The sequence below is a fragment of the Oxyura jamaicensis genome, chromosome 19, assembly GCF_011077185.1.
Source record: "Oxyura jamaicensis isolate SHBP4307 breed ruddy duck chromosome 19, BPBGC_Ojam_1.0, whole genome shotgun sequence".
Classification (NCBI taxonomy): Eukaryota; Metazoa; Chordata; class Aves; order Anseriformes; family Anatidae; genus Oxyura; species Oxyura jamaicensis.
Window position 1 is genome coordinate 6,454,924 of NC_048911.1, and position 27,612 is coordinate 6,482,535.

Here is a 27,612-nt window from a genome sequence, read left to right on the forward strand (position 1 = left end):
AAGGAAAAAAAAAAAAACATGTAGTTTATTAGCCTAGAAGAAAAACCTTTGGTCTGTTTACGCTGTAACCACACACCTGTATCTCAGAAATATGAGACAATTGATGGGGAAAGGGGAGGGGACTGACATCTTTAGTTTCCTCTGCACCAGGTGCAGTCAAGTATGCAATATCTTTCTAGCCACTATTTTGAATCTGTGCCACTTTTGGCCTACTGTACCTGCTGAACAGCCCCTGCAGGGAATGACTCCAAAACATGCCCATGCTCCCTGCTCCAGCAAGATCAGTTCTTACCTGGAGCCCTGGCGGGTGCATACGTAAGTCAGCCAAATCCTGAAACCATTCTAGCACAGCTGCAGTTCCTTCGAGTTACAGAAAGACAAAAACACTAAATCTTGTACTAATCAACTGTATCAGTTCATTTTCCTTGCAGAAGGCAATACTTAATTTCCCGTGGCTGCCAGTTTGCATTCCGTTTTTACAGGACATAAATGTGACACTAAGGAAACTTGGTGTCTGGTCACAATGCAGCCGTATCGTGAAACATCAGGGACAGGGACAGAGATAGACAAAAAGAACGTCCTCTCTCCTTAGTTTCTTGAGCTAAAACATAGATCCTATAAAATCCAGCTGGATTAACTGTAACAATCTAAGCATTTGGTTCTCCTGAATGTGTTTTTTATGTTCCTGAACAAACAGGAAAGAAGCAAAGAGGGTTATATATGAAAAGGATATTTTTAAAATAAGAAAAAACTTTCAATTTATTTATTTGCATCATGAGAATGCCTTATATTTGTTAAGATAGAAGCCACATGAATTAGAACAAAGTGGCTGCTATTGCAATACTGATTACATGAGACCAAACACACTGCTTGCCATGAAAATAGCAAAATTTATTTCCTAGCACTGTTTCTTTTGAATTAATTTCTTCTTTTTGGTATTAGCATGACATGAAATTATTCAATATTTGGAGCAGGATAAACCATGTGAAGCTGTTTAAGGAAGTACATTTTGCCACACTTGACATGACAAAGCAAAAGAGAGGACACACTGTGTCATCTGCTCTGTACAGATAGCGATGTGCTGTGGGCTGTGCTGCTGAAAAGGGAAAGCATGGTATTGCATAAGCCCATATTAAAACACACATTTCTGTAATTTTTATTGCTTGAATCTGACTGCATGCAGCCCCACAAACTACAGAAAGGAAAGTCTCTATGTTTAGGAGCTTAGACCTACATTGGGAAAGGAATATTTAGTATTCTTAGGCGGTGATTAACATGAACTCTGAGTTAGAGTTTATAAATATGATGAGTCTTTAATTTACACAACAAGTAGAGTAATAAAGATTAGAGAAAAGAGCTTGAGAGGGAGGGAGAGACACCTCCATATCTACCTTAGGTTGCTAACACACTCTAATTACAATCGGTCTCGCAACAAAATCTTTCAAGAGCCAATGCATTTCAGCTTAATATTCATAAATGGCTGGGTGCTGCATGCACAGTGCACAGAATGAGCAAATGTACTGTAGCAGAATGCCTGGTTTCCTTTGAATCTTGCTCAGGATATTTTTTTGTCGTGAAAGAAGTATCTGCAACTTTGGCAGTTGTAAAAATATCATGCGTGGCACCACCTGCCAGACTAATAACAATAATTAGAAATGTAATAAACTGTTCATTGGCAAGGTAACAAATTGTCTTATCCTTTGAAAGTCACACTGGCCTGAGGCAATTCCTCACAGACATTCGCCACTGATGTCACAAGAGCCTGAATGAAAAGCACACTATGCAAAAAATAAGATTAAAAAATATTTTTTTAAAAAAAAGAGAGAAAAAAAAAAGAAAAAGAAACAAACAAAAGGCACCAGCAAAGAGAAATTCAAGCAATCTCCAGTACCTTAAGTGGATTCACATTTTATTGAATAAATCAGTAAAACTAAGGACTTCCAAAGTGAGGGTGAACCAATCTGATTACTTCCTTACAGGCTGGAACATTTGGAGCTCATAATGCTTGCTTAAGAAGATGAAACATTTTTTTACTGAATTTAGAATGAAAACTTCACTTGCTTGTTATGCTTCTTAATTCTTTTCATCTTTTGTACAATGATCTTCCAAAAAAAATTTGCACTGGATAGCTTTTATACCAGGTTACTCTAACTCTTGTGTCTCACACATCTAGTTTTAAATCTAACAGTCTGAGATCAGTATTTCTTTCTTACTCAAGTTCCTCTAAGTACTAAAGCAATCTTGGTTCATCTGTCAGACAGGAATTAATGGCTGTTTTTTTTTTTTTTTTTTTTTTTTTTTTTAACCTCCCATTATTATTTTCCATTTGAACAGAACATGCAATTCCACATTGCTTGTTTTCTAAATAAGCGTTTAAAATCATCCCCAGTGATGGGAACGTGGTTTCATATTTTCATGACCTTACAGTGCATTTGTCTCCACTTCCACACAGTATGTTTTATCTCTAAAAACCCATTTTTAATTTCTAAAATGTAAAAGCCATCCAGAAATCTGTGGACATAAATATTTGCTTCAGTCCACGTTCTTCCTCATCCACCTTCTGGAATATACGCAGGCATTCAAAGGAAGACTGCTGCTGGTTCCATGCTTACAGAGAACTGAAGAGAAGAAAAGCAAGTCATAAACGCTGCATAAGCACTTCTTTCTGAGGCTTCTGATGATTTCACAGTCCCAGTAAGTCATCTAGGAGGGGCCCATGCCAGGCAGCAGCCTGCTTTTGTTCTTTGCTTTGTACTAAGAAGGGAGGGACATTGCTGAGGTACAACACTTTGAGTATTTATATGATTCATTCCTTCTTTCATTGAATCATTTTCTAGTTTCTAAGATAATACCTCTGGGATGATTTCAGCTACTGTTTGCGGAAGCACCAAGTTTTATGTTTTCCATTATTGTGTGCGAAGATAAAGATGAAGGAAGGATTGCCCAAGCAAGATGTGAAAAGGTTTTGGAGAGGGTGGTGGAAACCTCTCTCACACGGTTCTTATTACTGACCCGATGGCTCTAAAGTCTTGCATGCAGGAGCTAGCAAGGTCAGCTCAGCAGCCTGACTAACAGCCAGGTACAGCTCCACAACCTTCCTGCTGAACGTGCTGCATATTTTCCCAAATCCAAGCAAAGCCCTAGAGTGCGTCACAGAATTCATCCCAGGCGGAGCTTCAATATAACTGGTTAGGAAAACCCAACGTGCTGTTCCTTATGAATGTTCCGAGAACACTCTTCCCACTTTTTCTTTCTGTTTCAAAATCAATATAGTAATAGCTGGTTGAATTTTGAGACAAAACCTTGGAGAGGTGACATTAAGCACCTGTCAGCTCTGCCTACAAATCCTACAGGTAAACCTACGCTCTCTCAATGAGCTCATAAGAAACTCGTGTTTCAAGAACTGAATTTGAGTTGTATTCCTAAAACACCTTTCCTGCAATACGACTCCATTAATGTTGTTTATGCATTCATACTTCTCTTATTAATAACTCCAGAGTATTCTGGGAAAGCCGGGATAGATGTTCCCCCAAAGCGCGTGGAAGTGGAGAAGCGCTGGAAGGGCGTGCATGGGTTGGCACTGGCCGCTTGTGGAGCGCTGCAGTTAGGAACAACCAAGCACACTCCAAGAAGGGAAGGAGACAGACCAGTTGTACTGGTTATTAGGCATGGTTAAGGGGCTTAAAAAAAAAAAAAAAAAAAAAAAAAAAAAAAAAAAAAAAAAAAAAAAGAAAACACTTCTGCCAAGCCAGTTATAAGAAGATAATCATGTGCTAGCCTAAGCCTCTGGCAGGAGGAAAGCACTGTTAGCTGTCTTCTAGGTAGCTAAATATTAATCATCCTGTTTAGAACCAATCACGTCACCAACTGGTTAGCGCTTGGTTAAAGGTGGTACAGAGAAGGTGCTCTGTTCTATCTCCAGCTGCAGTATTCCTAGGCTTCTATAGGCAACGTGTTGGGCAAGGCAAACACAAAAGCAATATTCTGATTGTTAGCATGTTTATTAGGTTTTGGACAGGTTTCTCTGCAAGCTGAGAAGCACAACGTGTTCTGAGAGCTCTCTGCTGTTCCCGAGGGCTACATGAGAGATCCCCAAACAATTCAAAACAGATTCTCTTCAGCTGTTGAAAAAGAACGGCACAAGAATACAACGTGTTTCATCTTGGGTTGCAGGATATGTAAGCACAGTAAATTGCTAACATGCTGCATCTGTACCGCAGAGCAGCATCGCATGTCATTCACAAGCAAATGCTGTTTGCAACCTCTGTCACAGCTCCAGAAAGGATGCTGCACGTTCCTGATAGCATGTCAGCAAGGAGGAGCAGACACGAAAATAGCCTGAGAACTAAAAGATGCGCTCTGTTCGGGATAGGTGTGGGTTATTCAACACCCCGAGAAATCATCCTGCAGCTTGAAATAAATGGAAAATAAAAAGAGCAGGCAGCAAGCCTTAGAAGCGATAATACGGAGTGATGTATGAGCGATCATTTCATTGCTTATGCCTTAGCTCTAAGTGGCCAAACCTGCACAACACATTCAAAATCATGAATGTGACAGGATTGGGTTTGGAAGACTCATGCAGTTCAAAGGCCTCACCTGTAGCTCCACATGTTCTTGAAACTCCCGCAGTCCCTCAGGGCCTTAAAAGCAGAACACGAGAGCATTCTCCTTTGAGTCTCATGTGGTCTGACCTTTGGGAAGTTCTGCTTAGAGGAGTTGGAGGTGACTAGACAGAGGATCAACCAACTGTTCTTTGCCTTCCAATATCAGCACCAAAGTTTCCAGTGCCATTGTCAGGAGGATTTACAAAACACTGTCAGGATTCAATTACTTGTCTTCTGACACTCTTCTGCATTGTTGACTTTGACCGAGTGTGTCTTAATTAAATTACTGTGCTCTGGAAACTGATGTAAGGTAGACTTTCTCCTTACTATTGTCACCAAAACTCTCCCAATGCCCCCCCTGCTTTGCTCAGCTCTGTGATGTTAGGAAAAGCCTGGCAGCCAAAAACAAAGCCGTAAGACCAAACAAAGACAGCCTGCCAGCCTACCACTTATCCAGCAGCTTCAGGCTAGGAGAACTTTCTCTTTCTGTTAACCTTGTAACAAAAAAGGGAAGAATATCACAAAAGACACTTCCTAACATGCAATATCAACAAAAAAGGGAAAGCTGACAGAATGCTGCCAACAAATTACGTGCTGTGAAAAGAGAATAAAGTTTATCCTATGTTACGGGACATTTCAACCTTATTCTGAGGGTTTAAACTTTACACATTTACAGGGATCAGCTCCACGGAGGAACAAACATTCCTCTCTGAGTTCAAGAAAAAGGAGCTGGAACTGTATAGCCATGTCCTGAACATGGTATGTGATACAGAATAGTTATTAAGGAGCAAATAGCTAAGCAGAAGGCAAAATAAACATGTGAGAAGAATCAGAGATTATAGCTATGTTAGCCCAATATATCTGTCCTAAGTTATCTCAATCCTGTATTGACAGTTGCATATTGCTAGCAGTCTAGTCAAAAAAGCAAAACAAAACATATTGCTAAATGACACAATGACTTTACCACGTGTGTAGATCACCTACCTAAATTTCACCTAGAGCAGAAAGGCACGGAGTCAAGTCTAACACCGTGTCTCCAGCTCATCCTCATTTCTAAAATAACAAAACAATAATAGCTTATAGTGGCCTTCACATTGCTACAGATGCTATGCTTTATAGGCAACACTAAATCACTGATCAGGAAATGACATTTCATATTTAATAATGGTTCTTCATATTTTAATTTAAGATTAAACAATTAACAAAAAGAAAGTTCTGCAAATGCCAATGAAAGAGCATCCTAAGGGAGAGACAGATTTGGAGGGTACAGTTCAGATCTACCTCCTCAGTGAATTTTATCCTTCAGTCTTCCAACTGAATACTGCAGTGCACCACTCCTCTAAGCCATAGTAATGACAGGGCAAAAGACAGATGTGTTTTGTCAAAAGAAGAGGCTCAGAAGGGAAAGAGAATGACATACACTTAAATATACTGAACGCTAAAATTGATGTTCTGTTTACCAATGTGTTTTTCTAAGACTTTAAACTCCAGATAAATGCATTTGGAATTATTTCTTAGGGACAAAAATGGACTGAAGTGTATGTAGGTTAAACCAAGGTGTGTATTCCCTAGGGATATCTCAGAAGATAAAAAGCAAGCCCTGACTACTATTTAAAGGCAGCACAGCAGACGGTTAAGTTACACCCAGGTGTGTCTTCCCTCGGGTGATCCCAAGGGAGAGATGCTAGGCCACTTTTCCTATTTAATGGTGGCAGAATAGCTGGTTAGATTACGTCTTAAGTCATTTTGTAACCTTATCATCCAAATGCTAGGATACAAAAATTGTAAGCCTACAAAGCTATTTATGATAACAAATGCTGCAGCCATCACTGCATAATAAAATATAAACAATGCATTAAAAATAAGCAATTATCCCACTACTAAATGAAATAAGAATATTTTATCAAAGGAATGAATTTACGCTCTGGTTGAGCACAAAATGAAGTAAGTTCATAGGGAGAACTCCTCTCTGACAAATTTCCAGATCAACAAGACCATTCTTGCCAATTTTACATAGCAGGAGGGGTTTATAATGAGGTCAACAGTGGTTTTACATGTAAGAGAAACCAAGAACATGTTACATTAAAATTGATCAGACGTTCTGAATTGGACGTGAAGTGTCATGCACACCTGTGAACTCAGCTTACCCATTTCCAGTGCTCTGCCTTGAAAAGCATAAGCTAGTGCAGGAAGACAAGGACCACACTGTGGAAAATAAGAAGGTAATCATATTTTTCCATGTTCTATTACAAGATGACCTCATATACACAAGGTACCAAAATATGGCCAAAACGCAGCATTATGGGAAGCAGATTGTATAGGATGTTTACTCCCTAAGTGAGGAAAAGAAACATAGGAGCACACTCTTGAGCCACTCATTCTGGACATCTAACAAAGACATCACGCCGGCTCAGTTATGCAAGCTGTCATTTCCTTTCGCTACGCAGCACTGCCTGTGCACAACTACCAAACAGCACTGGCACTTCAGCGATCTTCAGTGAGCAGCCGAGCCCTCCTGAAGGTAAACAGGAGCCATTTCCACCCGCCGACATCATTACTTCTAACTACAGTCTCAGTCAGACATCACTGAATTGGTTCCACCGACTTGCATTTTGAATATTTGCTTCGCAACTTTGATGGCTGCAATTTTATTTTTTTCCCCAAATGAAAGATCAGATATCGCAACAAATGTTAACAGCTTAGACTAGCTGCCAGTACACCAAATTAACACTTTGGTCTTTGAACTAAAGCTCAGACCAAGAACAGATCTCAAATTGACTCATTACAATGGTCCAGTCTGGATCTGACAAAGCTGAGCTTGTTCTGATGTAACGCTCTTGAAGTCTTCTGTTCTTTGCTCGTGCCATATGGGTTCACCTGTGGAAGACCAAACTGTTCCAGTTTAACAGAGCTCCTCAGGTTCACTATAAAACCGGTGTGAGGAAAAGTCTTACTGGCTTTAAATTCTACACAACTATTTTCCCAGTCAAAAGGAGAAACACCATGAAGCACCACTGCTAGGTGGGCTGTGCTTTTTATGTCCCCCGAAGAGTACGTTGATATATGGCTGTGCACACACTGGTAAGGAACAGGAAAAGTCCTCAGCAAGCACGGATGCCCCCCTTTCCTCTAGGTATTTCCTCTGATAGCTATCCGAGAACAGAAGAGATAATGCTTGCCAGTCAGTGGTTCACTTTCATTCAGGATCTTATCTCTGCACTGTAATCGACCTGTGACGCCAGCTCGAGTAAACTCACCCAACAAGCTGGTGTTAAACCAGCTAACTTAGGTACCAGTAACTACGTGGCTGCAGCAGCCTGGATCTCAAGGCAGGCTGCAAAACTCACTGCAGAAACTGGGTTAATAATCAGGCCATTAGCCTACTTTGGTTCTGAGCCATTGCAGTCAGTAACTAAGCTACTAATACAGAACCATTTCGGATTTGTCTATCTCAGCCATCGGAGTTGGGAATTGTAAATTAAAGGTAGCACAGAATTCGGGAATAACTAAGTAAAGATGTCAAACAAAGCCCCGATCATCTCAGGACCTTTCCTGCCAGCTGTAGACATGTAACCCTGAGGGACATCAAATGGGAAAGCCCTTGGAAGGGACAAGTAATTATCCAGCACTATCTCTGAGATCTCCCAGACAGGAAAGAGCACATCCACCAACAATTCATCCTCACTATCTCCACAAGATCCCACAGATAAATTGACAAAGTCTTGGTTTCTAATATCAGAAGTTCCTGATAGAGCTAATAAAGTCAAATTGACAAATTCTTGATAGGAAATACACTTATCAAAGTTAAAACATATCTTTTCTTCCACCGGTCCCATTATCATGACATGTGGATGCCATGGTAGATCTTTTCTGTCACAAATTTGTGTAACGTATTCAGCAACAGGAGTCACAAAAACACTTCATGAGCAGCACGAACGTAATTGTCCTCCAGAGCAGAAAGTATGTTTTTATCAAAGTTTCAAGGCCTTATTCAGTATCTTACCATAATCGTGGGAGATAAACATGGGTGTACCTATACAATAACCTGGGGGCCGCAAAGATGTTTCTTCTGTTTTGTGGAATGACGATAATTATATTTAGCACTCATTCAAGGCTTTTCATCTTCAAAGCACTTTACAAACATTAATTAATCCTCACAACACCCTATGAGGTAGGTAAGTATTATTACAGTAGGTGTGATCAGGTTTGTGCAGGGGACTGCAGAGCGTGCACAAGCCAGGTAAGGGCAGCAGAAATACATATTCCTGCAATTGCACATTTAGGCTCTTATTCCTCTCTACATACCTGCACACAAAAACCAAACCTCTCCACATAAATACACACACACACATGCCCACACAAATGCATAAACACCTCCAACTTAGTTCTATTTTTATGACTGTGCTAAAGCACGCAGTTTTGGGGAAAGAACATTACCTTGAGTGTATTTGTCTCGTAGTGTTCACCTTACATTTAAGTGGCACAACATGGTTTGACATTCTGTGGTGGAGTCACAATTCTTTTCCACGATGAGAGTTTCAGGCTGATCAAACGTAAGAAAGATTCCTATTTCTGGTAGCTGAATGTTTTCTGATAGTATGGCAAAATCCATGCCAGGAAAAGAGTGTTTTTAATAACCGCAGATGGATAATAGGTTTGCAAAACACGGTAACAGATGGGTATTTTAAATCAAAATTAAAACAGAGAGGTTGAGAGGGAGCATTCTCTTTCCAGACAGTTAGAGCTCAATACCTGCCCAACTCTTCTGAAGAATTACCAAGAGAACAAGGAAAAAAAAAACCTGCAGCTTAGTCATATTTGTATTCTTATTAAATGCAGGATTGCCTGAGGCGAACAAGAGCTGATATCATAATTATTGGCTTGCCTAGCCAGCTGCCTTCTCTCACCTGATGTAAGATCAGATCTTTCCAGCCTTTGGAGACTCTGTACCGCTGAGCCTCCACTCTCTCTGCAGGGCTGTTTGAATGACCTAATCCTGTCCTGGAGCAGCAGCACGCCGTTTTGCTTCAGTAAAAAGGTAAGAGGAAACCTCTGACAACTTCATATAGCTTTTTAGAATTCAGCCGTGAAAGCCAAACGGAAGGGGGAGCAGAACTCTTTTGCCTTGGCTCATCTATTTAATGTGAAGTCCCCGAGGCTGACTTTGAAGAACTTCAGGCTGAGGGAAGGGGAAGGTCAGCACCTACATCCCGTTCCTCAGCAACTCCCATAGGTATTTATCAGCTGCGAGTGAGGAGTATCAAGAGAAGCAGTCAGGAAAACACCAGGTAAGTTCATAGATCCATTGGTCTTTTACTGGGAGAAGTGAAGACTGTAGGTGATTTCCCAAAGGGAAAAAAAATAGATCATCTTGTATGGGGTGTATACCAGCTTAAGCTAAGCCACTGTCTGTTTCATAGTTACAAAGAAAGCTGTCAGTGTTTACCATTACCTGGAAAAAAAAAAAAGAAAAAAAAAATAGAAAAAAAAATAAAAAGGAAAGAAAAAGAAACTACATAACAGAAAGACAAAACAAGAAAAGAACTTCTAAAAGAAACCTGAGGTCTCGTGCCTCATAAATTCACAACAGATTTATTTCAAGTTTTTCCAATGGTGAATCAAAAACTTGGAAAACCATACATTTTGAAATTCAGCTTTCTTTTACTATGGCCTGCATTTTAAATATGCTACTTTTGCCTTGTGTGTTTTGTGGCAGTAGGTGAAAACTTTTTTTGAGCTTACTCTTATATTTAGAGGTAACTGAAGTGACAGCCAGGCAGAAGCTGGGATGTGTTAACTGCAAAGATGACTGAACTTAAGTACAGCAAATGGAAACTTGTTTCTTATTTCTTTATGTGCATAGGAAATACATTGCCCTATTTTCACTTCTTAGTTTCAGACTGTTAGATTTCCAGCAAGAAAGGAACTGTTCGTATTATAAACACGATAATTATCAAACCTATAAATAACAACTAGCCATCATTCACCTTAACCCTTGGTCCTCCTGAAAATTTACAGATTAAATCTGAGGGAATTAGATTTTATTCTATAAATGTTCCAGTTTGATTTATCTAAATCATATGTTTCTAACTTGAATATTGATACGAGCTAGGTTGAACTGGATGAGTTTTAGGCTGAAAATGTATATATTTTGTTTACAAATAATTATGAACATAGAAGAACAAAAAGCATTTAAATATCTGGTGTGCATATTTCTTAAGGAGTAAAGAAGGATTGTGTGCTTTGCTGTCAGCCAAGTGATGCCCCACGTTACATGTGCAGCCAAGCACATTGTTTACCCTACGTCCAGGTGAGGGGAGATGAACATGGGTAGAAGTGGTATTAGTGTAAATGGCAAAAGGGACTACATCTTTTTAATGTAAGCATCTAGACTCTGCCCCAAATGGGGCATGGTGTGAGAAAGTACAGATATTTATATAAATTTGCTATATTCCTAATAATAATACTGTAGCCACATGTTAGTTACTGAGATGGCAGGCAGTTGACTACTCTGGGGAGTAAATGGAAATATCTCTACACCACCGTGGTAGGTGCAACACAGGAACCTGCCAGGGACACCTTAAGACATTTGCCATTACTGCAAAGCACTGGTGTGAAGGAGGAAAGCAAAGTAAAGGCACATCTGCATGAAGTGACATCTTTCTGATCCAGACAGGCTTTTGTCTTGTTCAGAACAGCTTGCTGCTCAAATGCAGTTTTTGAAGGGGATAATTAGGCGGGATTTTTTTATTTTTTTTTAATAGGAAAGAAAAAAAAAAAATAGGATATGCTATGTCATCTTAGAATATCTATTTAGCAAAAAAATAAAAAATAAAAAATAATTTAAAAAATAGGATTCCTGGAAACTAAACATTAACCACAACAACAACAGTCTGAACTTTTTGACTGTGAACTGCAGAAATTTAACACAAGTAGCAGTGTCATGCAGAACTTCTTTCAATCACGAAATTGCTCCCATAACCTAGTTTATTAGGCTGTTAAATGACCAAAGGCAGGGAGACAGTGATGCAGCCTCTAAAAAAAAAAAAAAAAAAAAAAAATCTAAAACAAATTTTCAAGTCCTGCAAAACATATTGCCAATTGATTCACCCTAGAAAGAAAATGTCTTTGAGTAGAGCCCACAGTGACCACAGCTAGATTTTAAGTCAGACATTCTGCAGTTATCTATGCAATAAAATTTAAAAGGCATAAAGATTCAAATTAAAAAAAAAAAATCAAAACCAACAACATGTATTTAGCCTTTAGAAGGCAGGGAGGCAAAGCACTGCAGAGTGTGTATAATTTTTACATGTACTTCTCTGTCCTGTTTATAAACCAATTACAGATGCAAAATACTCCAGCAGCTCACTCCTCACTCATGCAGAAACTTTGGAAGCTGGCTCTTTCTGATTGTGCCCATTAGAAAGTAAGGAAAAACGTTGGTTTGGATGTGGCAGAAGTAAAACAGTATTTGGTAGATTGGTGCCTATAAATCATTGTAAAACCAAATGAGGTAACTTCCAAGCAGATAGGAGTTACTGTTTGTGACCAAGTTCTCCATTGTTACTCAGAAAGGCTGAGCTTTATGATTTGGGTCAAACACACCTCTCTGCTCTCCTGCACCTGGAAAATCATTAGCTTGAAATACAAAGAGATTAATTATGGTGATAATGCAGATTAAGTGAGAGGTACAAGTAAAATCCTCCTCTAGTACATCTGTGAGTATGCCCAGCGCCACATCTTTCCGAGGCCATTCCCCATTCAGTTAAAATTTGAAAGCCAAGTGGCAATTCCCAAAAACCATCCAAGGCTGAAAGAGGTCGGAATACTGTGGGTAGGAGCACACAAAGAAACCACCACTGCATGGCATCATTCTGCCTGCCCTAGGAAGCAGAGCTGTGAGGTGCTGCTTTCTTCTGAGTCACTGCTGAATCAATGCCCTAACATGGCGCTGACAACAGGATGCTGCTCACGTTAGGGACTAAAACCTAAGCTGTTGTGGCAAGTTCTGTTTATCAAAGACACTTTGTCACGTTTAATAAGATTAGGGAAAAATTAAAACTTTTGCTATGTTTTAAATAAAAGTTCAAGTCATGCCCTCATAGTCACAGCCTGCTGCTCTTCTGCATCACTAACTGGCTCTTTACCTCACAGACTAAAACCCAAAGATGATTTAGTGTTGTTGTTGTTTTGTTTTGTTTTTTTTTTCTTTTTATTTTATTCAGCTACATCCTGTAAAACGGAGCCAATTTTTGCACCCCTCTTGTGCATCTCAGTCCCCTGGTCATACATGGGACACTCGCAGTGTTTTCTTCACAATGCCCAGGAAGCTCAGACCCCTCACTACAATGCAGTACACCCAGCTTGCCTTGCCAGCAGCCTCTTCCCAAGGCCCTCTATGTCATTATTCTTTACCTATTTGACACTATTTTTCTTTCAATTCAATGCTTACAAGAACCACATACTCTAAGCAAATAGCATAGAATATTTGTTTTATTTGCAATGCCAGACCTTCAGGTTGTCCACAGAACAACATAATCTTTTGCATTATACCAGTGAGGTAATAATGCCTAAAATTGTTATACGTAGTTTACCTAAATTTCCCAACATTTTCAAATAAAACCTGCATTCTTTGTGCCCTGTTAAATGTTGTGTAAGTATTGAAGGGAGCTGCTAAACATGCGGTTAGTAAAGTGATCCCTGTAGAGCCTTTACAAATCTCAACAGTGTCTTTTGAGGCTTAGTTAATATATGTAAAATCATTTTAAGATGTTTGGATGAGACAGGGCTACTGCAATCCAGAGCATTATTATCTTTCTGTTGGTGAAGTGCTCAGAAATGAATGAAGCATATAGGGTGAGGTTCCATCAGAGTCATGTAATGAAGCTAAACATGCTGTCATTTTAACCCAATTTGTTTCCCTCTGTACTGCTGCCTCACCAGTTTGTTAGAGCCTCTCAAAGGAGCTCATCTAGTGTCAGCTTACAACTTCCACACCTAGCCCGTACTTTACTCCTGGAATGGGTAGGTATCCCTGCCCTGCAAACTCTTAACTGCTGGTTCAACAGACCTGCCAGGACAGGTCCCTGCAACATTCCCCTCTGTGGGCAAATGGTAGGATGCCAGAAATATTAGACAGGAACCTGTTCTCCCAGGAATGTAAGTAATTCATAGAAGGAAATAATTTACTATTTTCCCAGCTGGAATAATTAAACAGCTAGGCACTGTCCTCCCAAGTGCAGAAAAGAATAGCAAACCAGAGAGGGGGAAAAGAGCTGGAGTGTCCTTCAGTATGAATTCCCTCCTGGACTAAACAAGCTTAATCCTGTGAATCTTTCCTCACAGGACCCATTTTCTCGGTTCTGACCACTCTCACTCTCTCCTACGGACTCCAGATTGGAGTCCGTTCTTTTGAAATGTGGTGACAAAACTGGACACCAACCTTGAGCAGATGCTTTACCAGCACCAAGAGGAGCTAGCATCCTAAGTCTCACAGCATGCGCTTCTGTAAGCACCTCATACCTGCAAGCATGCCTGCCTTTTACATTAAAGCATGATATAGCTGATTTAGGTTCAGCTTGTAACCCATTAAAACCTTGAGAACCTCCTATGCAGAACTGCTTCCTAGTCACTTTCCTCATTCACTTTCTGTGAGGTTTATTATTCCTGCCTAGATGTTGACCTTAGTTATTATTGGACTGCGTTTTACTTGCTTCGGATCATTTTTCGTGCCTCCTTCTGAGTAATAACCCTCTCCTGTAAATCCATATGCAAAGCCTTCTCTCTTCATGCTGTCTCCAGGTTTGATTAGTGCTCCTCTCCAGTCAATCATAGAAGACATCGGTGAAAACACCAAGTAGCGTCCGACTCTTTTACAAATCCACTCATAATACTGCCATTCTGACAACAGTTAGTAACTGCTCTTCATACTGTTTTCCACCCAGCTTCACCTCCTCATTACTAGAGTTTTCTCTAAAATAACATTTCTCGGTTCACTTATGAACCAATCTTGGGAGACAGCGTAAAAGCCTCAGTAATGTCAAGCTGCATTACGTGTACATCGCTGCTTCTTCCTGCAAGGCCAGTAGACAGGCAAACTACACTAGCATGACAACTGGTTTTATGGCTTTTACTTTTGTCCTTGTTTCCTTAGTTTGATTTTTATATATATATATTTTTTTTAACTTAACTTTATACTTTTTCTGGGAATTGAAGTGAAATCAGCTAGCTGTAATCCTCTCATACTTTCTAGTTTCGAGACAGGTGCTGCATTTACCTCCTCTCACTCTTCTGACACAGCACTCATACTCAGTGAATTCTCAGAGACTTGCAGCTCTGTCATTACTTCAGCCAATTCTCTAAATTCACAAGAATGAAGTTAATTAGGTCCACTGAACTTGAAGACGTCAAAAAGGCTCAGCCTTGTCCCCTGGGAGGTGAGAACAGATGTATTCCTCAGAGCATGAGATCAGAGGCAAACACCATTAATATTCCCAAATTTCTCATACTCTGACTTGGCATTGCCCCGTTAGTTTTCCATTGTGCTTTAAGGTCACTAATTAATGTGTGCCCTACTTTTCCACTCAGGAATGGTTTGGGGCTGTTTGTTTTTTTTCTTTGAAGTGCAGAGTGTCTGGAGAACACCTGAGCTACCGTATGGGTTTTGGGGTCAACTTTGTGATATCTGAGTTTTGTTTTCTTAAGATGCAAGAAATACCCTTGTCAAACACCATTATATGAACATTTTAAAGCACTGAAAAATTACATATTAGGACTAATATTTTCAAGATTAGCCATTAATGCAAAGTACTCTGTTCAGGATAGCTTGCTCCTAGTCTTCTGAGCAACAATGCTACTTATTTAAGTCCATGGGAATTTACCGTCCATAGCTAGATACCAGTTCAGTCTATAATCATGTGGAAAAATTCTTTGCATCACAACAATTTCATTCAGTGCTTAAGACTCACTAGAAACCTCGTAATGGCTTCCTGGATTTCTGTCCAGCCTCACACAGCGAGAGCACTCTGCAGCCTAGTTTGACGAGCATTACCTAGCAGTCGTTTTCAGCAGACAAGAGCCAAAAAACAAGTAGGGGACAGCTTAATTCAGTCACACCTGTTCTCTTTTCCTCCCTGACCCTGTAAAAGTACAACAGGGGACTGTTTTCAACAGGGAAAACAAGCCAGGTTTACCTATGCATATGCATACGTAGAGTGACTCAAAAGGACTGCAAAAGGGACTGCAATATTTGGCTTAAAGTCATCGTGCTCCTTATTGTTTTAAGTCTCCACAGAAAAAAGTCATTAAAAATTCAACAAAAATAGAAAAAGTTTGAATACAGGTGAATAGAAGATTTTCCCACATACACAGACACTATTAAGCTACAGGATTTAAGAAAGAATGGCAAAGAAACATTTAAGAGAGAATGAAAATGTGCAAATTGGAATAAACACATGCTGAATCTGAAGTACCTGCAGTGAACTCCTTGAATTTAACAATGGGGATAATCAAGTCTTACTGTCATGTAATTCTTAAAAAGTGTATGATGGATCTATCATACTTGCTTCTGCTTTAGATACCACAAAAATCAAATTTTCACCTTTATTTCATGACTACAAATGCAAAACCAGATATTCTTGATGAAAAAAAATATATATTTGTGATTCCTGTATAATCACTATTTCAGCAGGACTGAGTTTCTCACAAGATGTAAGATATATAAAAATTACAGTAAGACAAGTGGTAAGTGGCAATATTTAACTTGAGAAGAGAGAAAGAAAGGAATAATTTACAGAAAAGCAAACAAATAAAACCCATATGAGGAATTCTTTTGCTCTAGTTTAGCAAGTCAGATTTGATGACGCATTCATTAGTGATATTTAAGGTTCAAGCTAATGTTTTTTGTAACACACACAGGCCCTAGATTTCACTGTCGGAAGAAACTAGGCATGTGCTTTTTATTTTTTTAACCTGTTTTCCTGCTGATACTCTTCTCTCCACTTCAACCCGGCTGACCCTGCTTGGGGCAGGGGGAGTAGAGCTGGATGAACTGAGGTCTTTTCCATCCTCAGCTTCCCTGTGCCTCCATGAAGCTTTCCAATAATATCTCTGCTAATCAGATCTTGCTACAGATCGGAAACAACAGCTGTGAAAACGAAACACCTCATAAGAGAAAAATGGCCTTTGACCATAGCATGGGATCTGCCGTGGGAAGCTGCGGCCACCACGGGGCAAGGTGACAAAGAAAGCCAAGCACGAGGTTGCTTTCAGTGCTGACTGGCCCCTTCACCAGCAACAAATGACTATGGTTGACAAAAGCTGCTCGCGCAGGCTTCATCTCAGACAGCCTCAGATAAAACTAATCTCAAACGCAAATCTTTTCCTTGACTTTAAAACTTGATCCACGATTCGTAACCGATAGCTATCATAACACAAAGCTCTGGATTCAGTTGGAGGAACTATTACTTCAGAGGGTTTAAATATGGGAATGCAAACAAAAAGGTCCAAAATAAAACATCTTATTTAATTGTAAGACATTGCTTCAGGAATATATATCTATGCAGTCTCCAAGCAGCATGTTCTTTGCTCAGGACCCTATTTTCCCTTCCTGATTTTTTTCCTTCCATTCAGTCTGAACCTCTATGTTCTGTACTTGGTATGGCTGCTTATAGACCCCCAAAATACTATATTATCAATTTATTTTAAATCTGCTTAGCTCATCTAAAAAGTTAAAACATCACAATGAGTAAAGAACTGTATAACACACAGAGGTATTTAAAAGGAAGGAAAATTTTGAGCAGTTGCTGCTATCAGTGGCAATAGAGATTTGTGGTTGTTTCTTTTTTATTATAAAATATAAATATATTTTAGTATCTCAAGTCTTTTTTTCCTCCTGAAGTTACCATTCTGAGAAAAGAGTTAGCAATAGTATGAAACCATACCTAATGAATATTCTTTATCAACTGTGCTTTAAGCGTTGGAAACAAACACCTATAAAAAGTTTAATTTGCATTATTTTTTTATGTATAAGAAAACAATGTTTTTTGTAGTATGTTTAGCTTTACATCTTCCTTTAATGTGGTTATCCCCTTAGATCAGCTCATTATCTTTTATGTACCATTGAAATTTAATATTTTAAGAGAAGAAATGAGGATAGTTCCAACCTCTTGATATCTAGCTGCTCCTAAAAACATAGGATTCCACTTCAATAATGGCATTAATTTTTCACACGAAGGAGAGGACAGAGAAGATCTGTTACAGAGCACAAGTGCCTCAGAGCTTTCCAAGCTGCATGATGATATATGTGTCACATGCAACAGAAGTACAGGGGGAAAATGCAGGACTTTTATGATTTCTGATTAATTTTAGCCTTTTTCTTGTTTCTAATTGTCATCTCCATTCATAACTTTGTAATAACATCAAGTAGGTGTACATAATTCAAGAAATTTGCTTAAATGATGCTTCCTCAAAGAAACAGCGACTGTTTATCCAGACTGTTTACTGCTAAACACAGTTTCTGCACACCAAGTTCTTGGATGTTTGCTCTTTCTGTGCAATTCCATTCCTTTATTCCAAGTGTGCTATTACGCCATGTCTAGTGGTAAGGAAATTTATATTTTTTAAAGTTACTGGGGTGTTCCTATAAGTGAGATGTAAGGAACAATGGGCTACCCATTGTGTGACATAACTGAATTTCTCCTATAAAAGCTGTGAAAGTCAAGCTTTCTAGTTTCCATGTCTTGTTTCATCTAAATTTTATTTATTTATTTATTAAAGAAAATGCTGTGCTGTAAGAGATTTCAGTTAGCCACAGTTTGGGACAAAGAGAATTAAAAATACATGTATAGCATCAGTTATCAATAAAGGATACTTGCATACCCTGAAGGACAGACACAAACAGAATTAGGAATTTGTAACAAATAGTCAGAAGTAAACATTACATTTTGAATACGTATGTAGTTCCTGAAGGACATCCTCTATTGCTTTAGATATTCCTTAAAAAGTTGAAATATTTCAGCACGTAAGAGATTACTGTTATAGCCTCCATTTCTTAGATAAGCTATTGACAGAATGATTTTGAAATATAAACCCTGAAGAGATAAACCTAACACCCTGAAGAAGGGTATGCATGCCACAAATCTGTGTATTTTCAGAGAGTTTTTTGCTGTGCACGATCAGATGATGGCCATACATGTATGTGTATATATATATATATATGCATACATATATATATATATATATGTAAATTAGTATAAAAGCACATCATCTTTCACAAGTCATATGTCCCTGGTTGAAAAGTTTATCCTACAAATTACATTATTTTGCCAAAATTTCATATCAAGCATCCAAGCCATGCTGGCTTGAGCAATGTGTTTTTAAACAAGCAAGAATGCAGAGAACTGGGAAAGAAACTGAGCTCTGCTTTGCTCTTCTTTTAGAGGACACACAAAGCTTAAAGAACTTCGCTAAAATAGTTAAAAAGCATAAACGAAGAAAATCAACTTAAAATCAAACAACTCTTCTCGATACTTTTGCTTTTAACAGTAAAGAAGCAGTGCTTATGAAACAGAAATAGACTCTAGGAATAAATTAGGGACTGGGAAAACTGGTGGGTGTAGCAGAGGAATGAGTGCTTGGAACGTGGGGAGGGTGAAGTGGAAGAGCAAACACCGGTTACTTTATAGTGAGGCAAAGAGAATCACAGGTTAAGTGGGTGAATGAACTTTGGTGCAATTTAGTCTTTCGGATATGGCAATATTTACAGTTTTAGGGACACTTATGCTGTTATCATAACTGCAGATTGGGGTGATTTTAGTTGTACGTATTGTTTTATAACTTTCCTTGTTTTCAGATCTTTTAAAAAAAAAAAAAAATGAACTTCTTTTGTACTTACATTAAAAAAAGAAACTATATTTCCAAGGCTTACAAAGAATTGTCATAATCGTTTCTAGGAAGTTAAACACCTTCACGCACAATTTCTTGTTTCGTTCACCATATTAGATTTGCTTTTCCTTCTCCCTCCTCCCCTCTTTTAGCCTTCCTAATTTCAAGTCACTTGCATTTCATGTTGTTCTCAGCAGTTATTCCCTCTTGAAGGATTAGCATATTTGTATGTTACTCATTTTGCAAAACAATGTCAGGCCATATTTCCCCATAAGGTTCTTTAATCTCCAAACTGTCCCTCATTTATATTTCTGCCTGTCTGGCTGTCTTTTGCTCCTTCTGGTGTTCCAAAGGGGATGCTTTAAATTACAAAACTCAGTTCTCAACTTGATGCTAGGGTGTGAATGACTTCGTAAGCTGGGGGATAGGGAAGGAAGAGGTGGGGACAGTCAGGTGTTTGCCTTTTTATTTCTTCAGCCTAAATTCTCTCCCCCTTTTCTCTAACTTTGCAGAAGATATTAACCTAGATTGTTTGCATCTGCTGGTAGCTGTGTTTCTCTGAAATACATCACCTTTTACACTGCAGAGGGTTCATGGCATTGAAATGTGTGACATGCCTGGTTTTATGAGTTTAAAATAGCGTGCAATGCTGTGCACTTGATACTGAAAAACATCTGTCTTGGGTGAAAGCGAAGGCCTACCGAGGTCTGTTTCCAGCCATGAATGTGACTCAGTGCCTGGAGAAAAGCATGGAAACAGAGCAAACAGCTTGCAACTGGAGCTAGTGTCTGTATATTTAATAAGCCACAATGAGTTTCCTTTCTGTGAGCTTGTCCCTTGTCAACCATCCCTTGAATACATGCAATTATTGTTATTATTACTTTTTAATACACATCTACCGTGGCCTGTGGCAGGGCCTTGCACCTATGATTTAAAACATCTCTCTCATTTTTTCACCATCACCACCACCAATCATATTTTCTCCAGGCCTAAGCCCACTTACACATCCCTCACATGGATGCTGCTCCAGACTTTTGATCAGATTTGCAGCCCTTTCCTCAACCTGTGCTGTACAACTCTCTCCTTTTTCCCTAATGACGTTAGCATTTGACTCCTATTAGCATTGAGCTGATGTTTTCAAGGGGCTATCTGTAACTACTTTTTCTTGAGTTTTAATGGTCAGCTAAATGCACTTTTTTTCCTTAAAAGAAAAGGGATCGTTTTTTTGGCAAACAAATGTTTTTGTGCTTCTCTTTAGGGTTTCATATAAAGCTAAACTTCCCATCACTGAATCTCATGAGGTCTTTTTGTTGTTCCTCCCACTTAATCTCTACCTTAACTATTCAGAATAACAGAACCATTAGCAAATTTATCATAGTGCTGCTCATCTCTTTTTGCAGGTTGTTTGTGAATATATTAAACAACAGACAGTCTCAGCAGACCTCTAAAGATCACACCTTCCTTGTGAAAGCTGCACACTCACCTACCTTTACCTTTCGTTTTCTATCTTTTAACCAATTAATCTATCCACGCAAAGACCTCTTCTGCAGGTGGATATCCAGGAGATCAGTGGCAACTTAGTTCCCTTAAAGCCTTGTGATGAAGCATCTTGCCAAAAGCTTTTTTTTTGGTAACTTTATTATCAGCTGAAGTTCCCTAAACCATATGTTTGCTGGGTTCTTAGAAGTAAGTTTGTCAGGCATGATTTCCTTTAACAAAAGTCATACTGATTGTTACCGTATATATCAAACGGTATTTATCCATGTGCCCACTCTCTCTACCCTTTAGAAGAAGGATTATGTAAGTGACTTTATATATATATATATTCCTCATCTCTACCAAAGGGATCTGTTTAAAAATTGTAAATCGTATTTATTAGTTCAGTTTGTGGAAGATGCTTTTTTCCACTCTTTTTTTTTTTTTTTTCTTGGTTCTAATTAGCATAACGAGAGGATCTTTTATATTGTTTCTAACATTTTGCTCTATTGGCAAAAATGGAAGTATAAATATACTGGTAAGTCTCTTTATAATGATTCCTTTCCAGAAAATGATCTAGTATACCCGTTTGAAATACCACTCAGTATTGACTGCTGCATACATAAAACCAAAAGTTAAGTTTTGTGGACAGAAAGCTATTGCTAGGACTGGAGGGTGGGATCCCTCTGGAGAAATAATTCCTATTCTCCATTACCTCTTCCTCCATCTTCACAGCTTTATAGGCAGCATTTTCCATGCATGCCTAGGAATAGGTGTCAGCAGAATACATCACTCCAAATCAGCTGTGCTTCTATGAGCTAGCTGAATTAGTTACTAGTTGCTAGGTGGATGCTGAAAGACCTTTGATCTTAAGAAGACAAAGCAGGAGCCTGAGTCTTGGGTTTTGTGTGTGTGTGTGTGTTTTCTTTTCAAAGGTTTCTCCAGAAACTAAATGCTTGTACTAGTGCTGCATTTCTTCTGGCTGCATGCAATTTCTTTTCTCTGAGAGTTTTAGAGGCTAGTGTATGTTAGATCGCATAACCCAGGCTAAACGTGAAACAAGTACAAGCCATGGTTTGCACTGATTCAGTTTAATCCAATGTAAAACTAACAGAAACTGTTACAATGAAAACTCACTTACAGACTTAGAGCAGCTCTGCCTGCTGACATCAAGAGCTCAAACCAGAGGGTAACAGGTGAAATCCCTCCTTCTATACAGAAATAGGCATTTTCAAAGCAAAAACTCCCAAAGCCCTTCAGTTAAACAGCCCCTGAGCTTGGTTATCTGGCTCTGCTGTTCCCCTACTTAACGCATCGCAGCTCAGTGAATCAGTCATTCAAAGCTGTTTTTTTTTTTTCTTTCTGTTTTTTGTTGTGCCCTTTTTTTTTTTTTTTTTAACATCCCCGGCTTACGACTGTGCAAATAAGATTCCCAAATCCATTCCTCAGATCAAATAAAGGTAATTACAGAGCTTACTGTGGGCGATTCCCAGTGGGAGGGTGGGAGTGGCCACGGGTGGGGCTGCAAGGTGAATACTGTGCATGCACAACAGAGAAAATGGGAATGCACCACACCCGTCATAAAACATGCTGCCACAGCCAGCAACAGAAACCATTAGGGTGGATCATCATACACACCTTCTCATAAAGACAGAAAGATGGCATGAGATCCCAAGATGAACTCTCAAGTCACAGGGAGATGAGCATGACTCACTGAGAGAAAAGGAACGTAAAATAAATTGTGAGACTGCTGAAGGATCTGTGCCCTGTGTCCCCCACGTTTCCCCCGTGTAATGTTTCCAGACAGGATTAATAAGGTACATCACATTCCATACAGCCCTGGAGCTATCAATAGGTAGTTCGAGGGAACCTTTTACTGTTAATCATTATTATTACACTAGCACATAAGAAGCAAGGGCCACAACGTGTTATGTGTTGTGTACGGAGTACCTGACAGTTCCCGACCAACGTTACTTACTATGCCCCTTGGTGGTTCTCCAATTTTTTGGAAACTTTAACCAATCTCATCTCCCAGCATTTGTCTTTAAAGCCAACAGACATTTGCGTTCCAATTAAAATGTAATGGTGAACTCTAGACAAGAGAATTTTAATAGAAAATATTGTGAACAGCCCTTAGACTATTTTGGAAAGTACCAGAAACTAGGCTAGCCATAGCAGAAGGGAAATGGGTATAGAATTTATCAAAAGAACCAATAATGTGATGGAAGAAAGTAAAGTGACATGGACTTTCATTGCAGGGAGCAGGAAGGAAAGAGGATGGATAAATACTTAGGAAGAGACAAACTACAAAATGATAGGAGAGGGACACTGAAGGGAAACGAGGTGATGTGAAACAGGGCTACAGAAAAGGTAAGAGTGAAGCAGAGATGGGGAAACCATGAGGGACAACTACAGAAAAGGAGAGTGATGATTCCCCAGTATATTCTCCTAGCTTTCAGCAAACCACAGCTCATGAACTTTTGAGCCAAATAGAGTATCTGTTTAGCTGCAGTTCAATTTTATGCCTATAGCTGCTTTACAGCTGCTTCCTACAGATTTTTTTAAATCATTGAACCGATGGCTCTGCTGCCCATGCATCTGTACGCTGCCACTCCCCAGATCTGCTGGAGAGTAAAACTTCGCCCTGAATTCAGTTCCATACTTGCTATGATCAGCCCATGAACACGCTTTGCCGTTATCTCTTGTGCTAGTTCTACCTGCCAACCACGTCGGTTATTCATGAAAGAATCACAGTTTCTGTATCATATTAACTACTTCAGCTCTTGGAATCGAGTCTGACTTCATGCTTAGATGTCTGCTGTAAAGCAATGAAATTTCATACTGCTCATTCAGGAAACAGCACAATCATTCATCCAGAAAACAGGACAGAGTATGCAAAGGATAGGGTTCTGAAAATACCATCAGAGTTGCAAAGCTGGTAGGGAGAGCTAGCATCTTTTTTCATTAGGTTAACTGGTGTAGTTGGAAAGATGCATTGATGTTTCTGTGAAGAGCAAAAAGGTGTGGGGAAAACCAAGTCCAAATGACAAAGCCATTTACCTTCTTTGCTAAAAGTTTCCCATGTTTGGCTCCTGTTCCATGATAAGTTCCCTTTCTGCTGACCAGATTACTTCCCTTTTATTTACTAAGAAAAACAGAACAAATAATCTCATGGGCTCTTTTTAAAAAGTATTTTTCAAACAATGTTATGCAAGAAAATTTATAAGCGTGCAAAATCCTTTAACTGGCTTATGTCTGGTTCAGGAAATGCACAGGTTCTGTTGACTAAAGTGGCAAACTCTTACAAAACAATCTGTAACACCATGTTTTCTCATTCCTTTCTCTGAAGCCTTATTTTGCTTATAAAGCCCCACATGGAATAACTGTTTTTAAACCTGCATCAATGAGATTCAAAGCTGCTTTGTTAAAGACATAAGAAGACAAGAAAATATATTTCTGTTTCCGCATGGCTATATCTGATGAAGTATAGGAGTTTTTAGATAAAAGTTATTAAAACAGTAATAACAATGGCTAACTATGAAATATTGGTTTCGATCCCTAAAAAAATTCCCCTTTTCTGGCTAGGAGGGATGCAGCAAGAGCAGGAGGGATGCAGCAAGAGACAATTAAAGTAGTTCAACACCTGTGAGGGACTTTTTCTACATCCAGGGTTTCCCAAATGATGGGTCTAACCAGTCTAGGGAAAAAAAAAAAAAAAAAAAAAAAAAAAAAAAAAAAAAAAAAAAGGAATTTCTGACAGTATTCTTATCTCAGGCATACTACATGAATTTCTGCCACCATTTCTATTTCTGCACAAATTAATATTTTAGCACAAGAGACGAAATATGTACCCCAAATGAATAGGACATGCCATGCAGCTGAGAAGAAACCCTGTGATCTACTTTTTTTTTTTTTTTTTTTTAAATTTATTTTTGTCTGTTGCTGTGCACCTGGAGAAAATCTGTTGTGTAAATACCGTGGTGTGAATACTGCACACAGCTTCGGGCCTCCCCATCTCAGCAAGGAGTTAGCAGAACTACAAGCTGTTCAGGGAAGGGCTGCAGGTATAATAAAAGGTCTGGCACGGCTGCAGAATGAGAAATGACTAAGTAAGCTTTTGTCTGGAAAAGAGACAATGGTGAGGAGGAAAAAAATAAAAATCTAATAAATCACAAAGTCCTTTGCAGGGACAAGCAAGTTCCTCCTTCCTCACAGTGGCTGTCATAAGTAACAGATGGAGGATAAAATATAAACTAAAAAGAAAAGCTAAAACTGATGTAAGGATGGGAACCTGGGCAAAGGACCACAGAGATGGTGACACTGGCTAAGTATTTCACTATGTTTAGCCATGCAAAGGAGTGTCCTGGATCTGCCTCTTGAATTGTTTTTTTCTATGCAATAGATTTAGGACAAATGCCTCTTTATTATTATTTTTAAGGAGCTTTATAAGTGTATTTCTATGGCAGATTAAACACCTGCTGCAAACACTCCACTTTCCTCTCCACCTCCCAGAAAGCATCTGGATGTTTTAGAGCTCCTAACTGCCCCTAACAGCTCCCAACTGCTGACTGAGAACATATCTGAACATGGTGGCAATTGCCCTGTGTCTCTGTACTGTACACAACGATCATTTCGTGCTCAGCACTGTCCACAGGCAGCCCTTAATGCTTTTTAGTGGATGACACCGCAGACCACTACACCCGTCCCTGAAACTTCCAAGACAATTCCTACATCCAGGCTTCTCATTTGTGTGTTTGTTTTTTTTTCCCTTTTGTCATTACATCTTTGTTTCTAGCACTCAATTCCCTTCAGTAATATCTATATTAACTGTTTCCCCACAGTCCTAGTTTACTACTACATGTGGATGTCATCAGTTGATATAGTTTCTCTCAAATCTCTAATGAAAATTATAAATGACATTAGAGTTAATCCTAAACTCTGAAGTACCCCACTAGACAACTTACTCTGCTGAGATTTATGAAATTGAGTTGATCATTATTCTAGTCAGCTATCAGTTCACATAACGAAAATCAAACCCAATCTCATAAGACATTATTCCACAGCCAGATCTAATTGAGTAGAATCTATGGAGTTCTGTAAATAACTCCCTGCTTGTAAACTCATCCAATATTGTAGCATTCACATGACTTTTAACAGTCCCAGAATAACTATTCTATAGGAGTTAATTGATGCAGAGAGATGTACCAGCAGGTAAGCTGTGATGCAGCTACAGCCAAACCTTCCTCCCGGAGGGCAGCAAATACACCCCATGTAATATAATGCAGAAAGGGTCTCATGGCTGCAAACTTTCTTCACCCATACTAGAGATTATGGCTGTTCCAGCCCTGATGAATCAAGCTTATTTTCCAAATACTCCAACTAAACATGCCAAAGTTATTTCAAGAGACAGCAGGCGGTCTGAGTGGGCAGTAACCACTAACTAACTGTGAGAGAATTAAGCAAAAATAGCATAGTTAAATTAAAGCAACTCCCAAACAGATCTAATGTCAGAAAAGGAGAAAAAAATACAATACTTAGAAGCAGTTCAAAAGCTATCCAAGTATCCTATAATCAAGGTTCAACCTGTACTAGAAACAGAAGCAAGAAAGCAGGAAGAAACTGATGCAGCAAAACCACAGCGTAGTGCTGTGTTGTGTGGATTGAAATCCTGCTCCGGAAAATGTTTTCTAAAAGCAGAGCAAGCCTTGACGACAAGAATGGTACAGATCAGCAAAGCAATCACAGCTATCGCCAACCATGATCCAGCACTAACTTCAGCGTCCATCTATCAGGAATAAGCTTAGGAAGAAGGGCTAGCATTCATTTTAAGCAACAAAAAGTTCTGATTCTCATTAATAACACCCTCTTCATCTGAAGAATTTCCATGTAAATAATTACACACAGAAAAATTCCTGTATACTCGGGAAGTTTTAGTTGCAAAATTGTTGTCACTTCTGCAATATTAGGAACTTGGTATTATTGGGGGCAGATTTTTAAGTACAATCTGAAAAGTGGAATAGTAAAACTTGATGGTTTCTTTCCTCATAAAAGTCAGAAAAAAAATAAATAAATTGGTTGCTTCTTTCCTGCACTGGAAAGCACCAGTGTGATTTGGAGAGGAAAGCGATGATTTACTGCTTTGGGGAGGGGGCAGAGAGGACGAGTAGATCACACAAGCCAGTGTCAAGCGAGGATCAGTAAGCTGCCTGAGGCGTGCACGGAGTATGAATTACGAATTGGGGAACATCCAAACTCACCTTCCTCTCGTGAAAACTGATCTCAGCCCCAAGGGGTGGAGAGGGCATTTACAGTAACATACAGCGTTTAGCGCGGCTCTGATTGCTTAGACGGCCCAGTGCCGAGCTCTGGTGAAGTGTATCACCAGCAAAATACCCTCCAAAGGCCAGAAAAGACACACAAAAAAGGATTGTTTAAACCATGGATCGGTGCCACCAGACTCCAGCCATGCAGAGCTAATAGATCAGCTGCTGCTACCTGGCTTATCCAAATGCTCAGCTGAGGTTACAGTTTCTCACTATTTTCTTTTTATGAAGATAGTTATCATATCACAGGAGTCCAGGATTGTCACGCAACATTTACTGAAGTAAAAATGACATGGGTTTGGGGAGAAATGGTTCCAGCTACATCT

General features: G+C 39.2%; 1 protein-coding gene and 1 long non-coding RNA gene across 2 annotated transcripts in view; one reads left to right on the forward strand and one right to left on the reverse strand.

Annotated features, from left to right (window-relative positions):
* Positions 1 to 2,304: 2,304 nt before the first annotated feature.
* LOC118176127 lies at positions 2,305 to 27,340 on the reverse strand. The gene is made up of 2 exons (XR_004755278.1): positions 27,221 to 27,340; positions 2,305 to 2,618 (listed from the first exon to the last, which is right to left on the reverse strand). It is a non-coding gene; the product is annotated as an uncharacterized LOC118176127 (long non-coding RNA).
* Positions 9,274 to 27,612, forward strand: part of FOXN1 (forkhead box N1) — a 42,905-nt gene continuing 24,566 nt past the window's right edge. The window contains exon 1 of the mRNA XM_035342850.1: positions 9,274 to 9,892. The gene's annotated coding sequence lies outside the window, so the exon portion shown is untranslated. The remainder of the gene's footprint in view (positions 9,893 to 27,612) is intronic.